This window comes from Scardinius erythrophthalmus (assembly GCF_964197995.2).
Source record: "Scardinius erythrophthalmus genome assembly, chromosome: 24".
Lineage (NCBI taxonomy): Eukaryota > Metazoa > Chordata > Actinopteri > Cypriniformes > Leuciscidae > Scardinius > Scardinius erythrophthalmus.
In genome coordinates this window covers 30,645,755-30,653,014 of record NC_138244.1, presented here as the reverse complement: position 1 = coordinate 30,653,014, position 7,260 = coordinate 30,645,755, and the positions used below count along the sequence as shown (strand labels likewise).

Here is a 7,260-nt window from a genome sequence, read left to right as displayed (position 1 = left end):
TCTACAGGCCCCTCCTCACCGGCATCTCCACCACCACCATTCTCTGGCCTGTCCTCACCGGCGTCTCCACCACTACTTCCTGGCCCCTCCTCACCGAGTTTATGAGGAGTTTAGGAGCTTCTCCAGGTTTCTGTGAGTACCAGGCTAAACGATCACCATCACGCACTCTACTGCTGGTTTTACAGTTTATTCTGACTTCTTCTTCTGGTTGAACTGCTGGTATTGATGGACTCTGAGTTACAGTATATTGTCCTCTACACTCTGAAAAAAAAAAAAATGTATGATAAACATACATATTTCACATTTTAAGATAAGATATAAAATATATAAAAGATATAAGATATAAAAACTGTATTACACAAACCTTGAATAAACAGTGCAATGGTCCAGATGAAGATGTTGATTGTGTTCATTGCTGTAGTTTAGTCTTGTGTGATGATGAAGATTGTGTTCTGCTCTCAGTCATGAAGTGTTAAACTCACAGCACTATAAACACTCTCAGAGCACTGAAGCATGTGCTGACAATGCAAAGAAGGGGGCAGGATTTACAACAGCTTGTGCTGATAACAAACTAATATACACTAGAGTTACAGAATCATGACTTTATTTAGTATTTTTATTGTGACTCCTGAGACACTGAGGATGTGCAGATGAACGTCCATCTCTGTGTCCATATTCAGTCATGTGACCATCATCACTGCTACACTTCCACTAGATGAACCGCTATGGGATGAATATAGTATCTAAATGATTAACACGTGCAAGCACACTTATCAATGAACTTGATACATGTTGCAGAAATGTTTTATCCATGCCTTTCAACTTGTGTGTGCAAAATTCAAAATTGAATGAATGTGTAGCAATTTGTACAAATAGAGACATTTTTTTGAATACAAATGTTTTCCTTTGTATTAGTGTATCATAATTTGCGCATGCAACACAGAAGATGTGCATGTGTGGATCTGGTGACATGCGTGCATTCATTGACGTCTTTTCTGAGTCGATCTCATTTGATTCATTTGGATTTTAAGACTTTCTTTTCGCTGTTTTTAATCATTTCACAACCCACACACAAACAACTACAAATGAATAGGCCTGGTGCTAATTATTAATGTGTGCACAACTACCCATCTATTTGACAAGTTCACAAATGTGCGTCACTACATTTAAACTAATACAATACAACTTGTGTGTGTAAAATCCAAAATCACATGAATGTGCAGCATTTTGTACAAATAGAGACATAGTTGTTAATACAAAAATTTGGTTTTGTATTAATCTAGGCCAGAATTTGTGCATGCAACAAGTAAGATGTGTATTTGTGGACGAGGTGACACGCGTGCATTCATTGACTCGTTTCTGAGTCGATCCTATTTGATTCATTTGGATTTTGAGACTTTCATTTCACAGGTTTCGCCTTTCACGATCCACACACAGCTGTCTGAGAAAACCTGCTACCACTAGATGGCAGTATTCTGCTAAAACAGACAACGGCAGCGTAATCAAGCGTTCTTCCCCATTTAAGACGCTTAATGTGAGTGATATTGAAGCACCAACTTTAGTACACAATATAGTCCTACCTTATTAATAAAGCATACTTTATAGAGGCAAACAGATTACATCAGATTATGAACAACACCCATAGAAAACCATTATAAAATGCGTTAAGGTGTATTGGCTACTTTGGCTACTGAGTTTAAATATCACCGTCTTACTCCATTGACGTTAAGCTTTTTCTTTATAATATGCTCTATAGAGTTCCGGGGGATGACGTAGTTACGTGACAGGAAACCGTGCGCACCGCCATTTCGGCAGCATTCGGCAGATTGGCAGACTGTTGTGGTGAAGGCGGCTAAACATGGTCGATAACTGTTGTGCACCAGGTTGCACAAATAAATGAGGGAAAAAGAAAGGTACGTCGTTTTACCGCATTCCTAAAGATGCGGAGAGGCGAGCTAAGTGGATCAGTGCCATTAAAAGAGCCAGAAGCAAGCAAAACAAGACTGAAAGATGGGACCCCCCAGCCGTTGGATTCCGCTTGTGCAGCGATCACTTCATATCAGGTAAGTTACCGACAGGCTTGGGAGGGTTACTTTAAAAATGTATTCCGTTACAGTTACAAATTACTTCATAAAAAAAGTATTCAGTAACGTAATCCAAGTACTATAATATGAAAGTAATGTAACTGATTACTTTTGGATTACTTCAAGGTCACGTATATAAATAAAGTCAAGCAAGAAGAAATATTATTTGAAAAAATATATTAAAAAACTTTTATTTATTAAGAATTTGGCTCAGTGTACATTACAATATTTTCAAAATATACACACAGGCCTGAATATATATTTATGTAAAGGGCTATACAGACATCTAGTGGCTAATGTATGGTATTACAGATTATTTTGTTTTATTTGTAACTAACACAACACAACATTTAAAAATTTTACACAATCTACATATTAGTTTATTTTAAAATAGGCCTACATGTTGACTAAAGCCGTGATCTTTCTTAATTTGCCTGACTGAACTTGTGGCGTTGGCAGTGGGAGTTCCCCTACGTTACCTAGACAGCGAACATCCCGTTACGTGAGAAAAGATTAAGGAAGGACATTTTGAGTACTAAAAAAGATACTCTCCTAATTTCTACAAAATAGCAGTGGAATTTCCATGAATTAAAAGCGATTTTACCCGCAGGCAGCGTCGTTTCTACTAGCAGCAGTGATTCAATCTGCGTCTGAGGAGATTGTAGACAGCTGTTATTTGCGCATTCACCAGCGCGTGGCACACGTGTGTCTTTACTGGCAACAGAACCAGGAACTACTGTATAATCAAGCAGCGCTTAATATAGTGTTATTATGCCAAAATACTTATTTATTTAGTTTTAAATTAAACCATTGTAATCCTGAAACTATTCCCCCTTTTTTTAAATGTAACTATAATCTGATTACTACGTTTTTTTACATAACTGTAACGGATTACAGTTACTGGATTTTTGTATCTTGATTACGTAACGCCGTTACATGTATTCCGTTACTCCCCAACCCTGGTTACCGAACATAAGTATCTTCATTATTTAATAGGCTATAATTGTGGTTTCTGATCAGTTTAATACTAGCTAACGTTAGTTGAATTAAAGCATGCAATTCGTGGGGCTAACAATGTCATGTAAGCTAGCAAGTGCTAACGTAGTAAACAAAACCCAGTTCGATACTGAAATGTTTCTATTTATTTTGTAGGGAGAAAGAGTGATAATCCCTTGAGTCCGGACTTTGTTCCATCTATTTTCAACTATGTTCCATCTCCAGAGAAGAGGAAAAGAAAAATGAGACTGGAGGTTTTCAACAGACGACAGAAAGCAAAGCTACAGAAGATAGAGCAGACAAAGCTATCTGCGAAAGCCATCCCTCCCAGGTGAATATATCAAAGTTTCTTAACCTGTTCAACCCCACTTCCATGGACTTATAAACCAAAAAGTTCTTTATAATATGCTCTATGGGAGGAAAACTATATAGCCTACAGACAAGAGCCTCATCAAATGGAGAAGAAACAGGCTGTTAAAGATGGAGACATATTAGAGCTTGTTCACGTTTCATGATCTTGTGTGGAGATTCATAACCAGTCCAGATACTTCTAGAACAGACCTTGAATATGAAAACATGCTTGACTGTGTAGAACATGCAAAATACCTTTTATATTTTCATTGTTGACACTTTCTATTGACTTTGGCTCTAATATTCAATAAACTCATTATTTGAAGAGATTTTGACTGAAGATTGAAGTCTGAAGCTGCAGGTTTTTCTGTGAATCATGATGATTGATCTGCATATGAAGAACAGAAGCATCATTATGAGAAACTCCACAACATCATCCATGATCAAAGAGGTCAAAGGTCACCTCAGAGGTCACAGCTCATCAAATATATTTCTTTAAACAGTGTTATATCAGAAAGCATTTAGTCAAATCTGAATGAGTGAGTGTTGAGAAGAGCTGAGGATCTTCTAATATCAGTGTGTTGAAGTGTTGTTTCTCTCTCTCTGCTGGAGTGTGTGTTCACTCGAGTGGAATAGAGGTTTTTGTACGAGCGTTTCATTAGATTGTATCACTGTGGTACACATTCGGTGGAGGAACTAAACTGGTGATCGGTAAGTCTGTCTATTTAATCACCTAATAAAAAAATACAATTTAGATTTCAGAAAGTGTTTTACAGTTGAAACAAGAACAACATTTATTAATAATAATGATTATTAGATATTGTGGTGATACTTTACTTAAAGCCTTTATGTATAATGCATTATAAAGTTATCAATAGCGTATGTTATAATGTCATATATGTTTTCATAAATAACTGTAACCAAAGTTAAAATGTTTTATATTACTTGTTACATCTAGAATTGGTTGTTTGTCATGAGTTTTAGTGTATTATAATTTTTTGGAGGTGTAACAATGAATAGATAATATTATAATGTGTTAAAACTGTGGTTACAATTATTGATGAGATCATACATGCATCATAATGTGTAAAACAATATATAATTAATGCATTAAAAATACTTTTATAATGCAATATGTATAAAGGCTTTTAATAAAGTGTTACTGATATTTTTGTATTTAATCTAAAACAATGATATTATTATAAGAATAGCATTATTCCTTTCAACAACAACAAATAATAAAATTCTAAACATATTTCCACACTGTGTCTCACTATGAGTTTAATCAGTTTATTACAGGCTTGTTTTTCCTTCATTTATTTCTACACTGAGTTCATATTTAGTTCATCTTTTATTGTAGAAATCATACATGGAAAAAGAGATTTGACATCAGAATGTAAATGTTGCTGCTTTCTGTAGTTCAGTCAATGATACTGAATCTCTTTTGCTCATGTTGTGCTTATAATTCAGTGTTTTGTTCATTCTGTATGATTCAATTGTGTTTTAACTCTGTTTGAAATTGAGTTACATTTTCAGTTCAGGTGAATATCTCAAAATGTAAGATATTTATGTTCAGAGTGAATAATTGCTGGAATTAAAGCAGTCAGGTCGTCCTGATAATAGATAATATGTGTTATAACTGCTGTTACACTTATTGATTAGATCATACATGCATTTTAATGTTTAAAGCAGTGCATAATTAATGCATTAAACTACTTTTATAATGCAATATGTATGAAAGCTTTAAACAAAGTGTGTTGTGTGTGTGTGAATGTGTTGTGTTTGTTTCCTGCAGCTGGTCCCACAGTGAAGCCCTCAGTGTCTCTGCTGCCGCCCTCTTCTCTGCAGATCTCTGGAGACTCAGCCGCACTGCTCTGCCTGCTCAGCTCTTACTCTCCACAGGGGGCGCTGGTGAGCTGGACACTGGACGGGTCAGAGGTCACCGAGGGGGTTCTGACCAGCGCAGAGAGCCAGCAGGACGGCCGCTACAGCCGCAGTAGCGTCCTGACCCTCAGCAAAGCACGCTGGGAAAAGGGAGAGCTGTACGTCTGCAGAGTAACACATGATGGAGCTCCTCATGAGGTCTCGTTCCACAAGAGCTCTGAGTGCTGATGTTTCTCTCCTGAAGATGAGCCGTATCTGAGTGTCCTGTGTCAGGCAGGATTCACATGAGTCTAGTGCTGCAGCTGTAGTGATTTACAACTCAATACTGAAAGAGTGTGTGTGTGTGTGTGTGTGTGTGTGTGTGTGTGTGTGTGTGTGTGTGATCTTTCAATCTGCTGTGTTTGCTGCAACATTCAATAAAGCTTCTCAACAAGTTCACTTTGTGTCTGACAACATCATTCAACTAACAGATGAAGATGCAGGTGCTTTTCAGAAGGTTGATGTAGCAGTAAATGTCAAATAAAGGTCTTGGGGTTTGAACATGGTCTCTGGAGACAGAGCTGCTCTATTCTGAGAGGATCACAATCACTCCACCCTGACAATGCAAATGGGGTTTCAGTCTCACTCTCTGATTGGTTACATGATCTGGACTGGAACACTTTCACTTCTGCTTTAGTGAAGCAGCGCAGACAAACTGATCATTATATTCATAGGGGATTAAAAACTTTATTATATAAAAATATCCTAAAAAAGATCAAGATCAAGAATCAGTTGTTCTGACACTAATTGTTACATAATCATTACATTTATAGGCAATGGTGTAAATATATATGAAAATGTTATGAAAATCAAAATTAATACATAATTTATAAAAGGTCCTGTGTCTCAAATGGAAAGCATCACGTCCAGACAGCAGAAGTGACTGAATGCAGTCTGTTCAGTTTGATTGACAGGGATCATATATTACAACTAAAACATGATGATCATATTGAAACACTGACTCATTCTCTTCATAAACAGATTTTTGTACAACTTTTTATCACTGTGTGAACACATATTTACTGTTGATGTAGTGTAAACTCTGACAGTAATAATCTCCTGTATCTTCAGTCTGGACTCCACTGATGGTGGGAAATACAATCATAAATCATTATTCAAACCTGAACTAAACGCTGCCAGAGTCAAGAGGAAGATGATGCTGAAAGTCATGTTTGTTGGTTGATGAAGAAGAGCTCTTGATCATGTCATGTTCAGTTCATAGAGCTATAAACACATGCAGAGTGAAGCATGTGCTGATCATATAAAACGTCTCGGTTACGAGTGTAACCTTAGTTCCCCGAGAAGGGAACGAGACGATGCGTCGATGATGCTTTGGGAACACCTCCTCACCTGCCTGTGACGCTCACGCCTGCCATTGGACTAGTTGACATAGATGCTTCAGACGCAATCATGCAGGAGGCGTTCCCAAAGCATCATCGACGCATCGTCTCGTTCCCTTCTCTGGGAACTAAGGTTACAGTCGTAACCGAGACGTTCCCCATCGAGGAACTTGCGATGCGTCGATGACGCTTTGGGAACGAGAATACCCAAATCGCCATAATTTCAAGAACCCGAGTGTCAGCCTGAACAGAACTAATACATCAAGCATTAAGAACCTGAGACCCTGGAGTAGCGTCCAGATCTAGGCTATAAAATCTGATGAATGTGAGCGGTGAGGATCAGCCTGCCGCATCACAGACGTCTTGAAAAGAGGCCCCAGATAACAAGGCTTTAGAGGTCGCCATACTCCTAGTAGAATGAGCTCTAACCTCCAAAGGACACGGAAGGTCAGATGACTCATAGGCAAGAGAGATAGCCTCAACTATCCATTTGCTCATAGTCTGCTTAGAAGCAGGAAGACCTAACCTAGGTGATCCGAAACAGACAAATAATTGGTCGGACTTCG

General features: G+C 37.8%; 1 gene segment (V, D, J or C); it reads left to right on the top strand.

Annotated features, from left to right (window-relative positions):
• Window positions 1-1,940: 1,940 nt before the first annotated feature.
• On the top strand, window positions 1,941-5,752 carry LOC308684658 (immunoglobulin lambda constant 7-like). The segment is given in 3 exons: window positions 1,941-2,063; window positions 4,094-4,142; window positions 5,227-5,752.
• The last annotated feature ends 1,508 nt before the right edge of the window (window positions 5,753-7,260 follow it).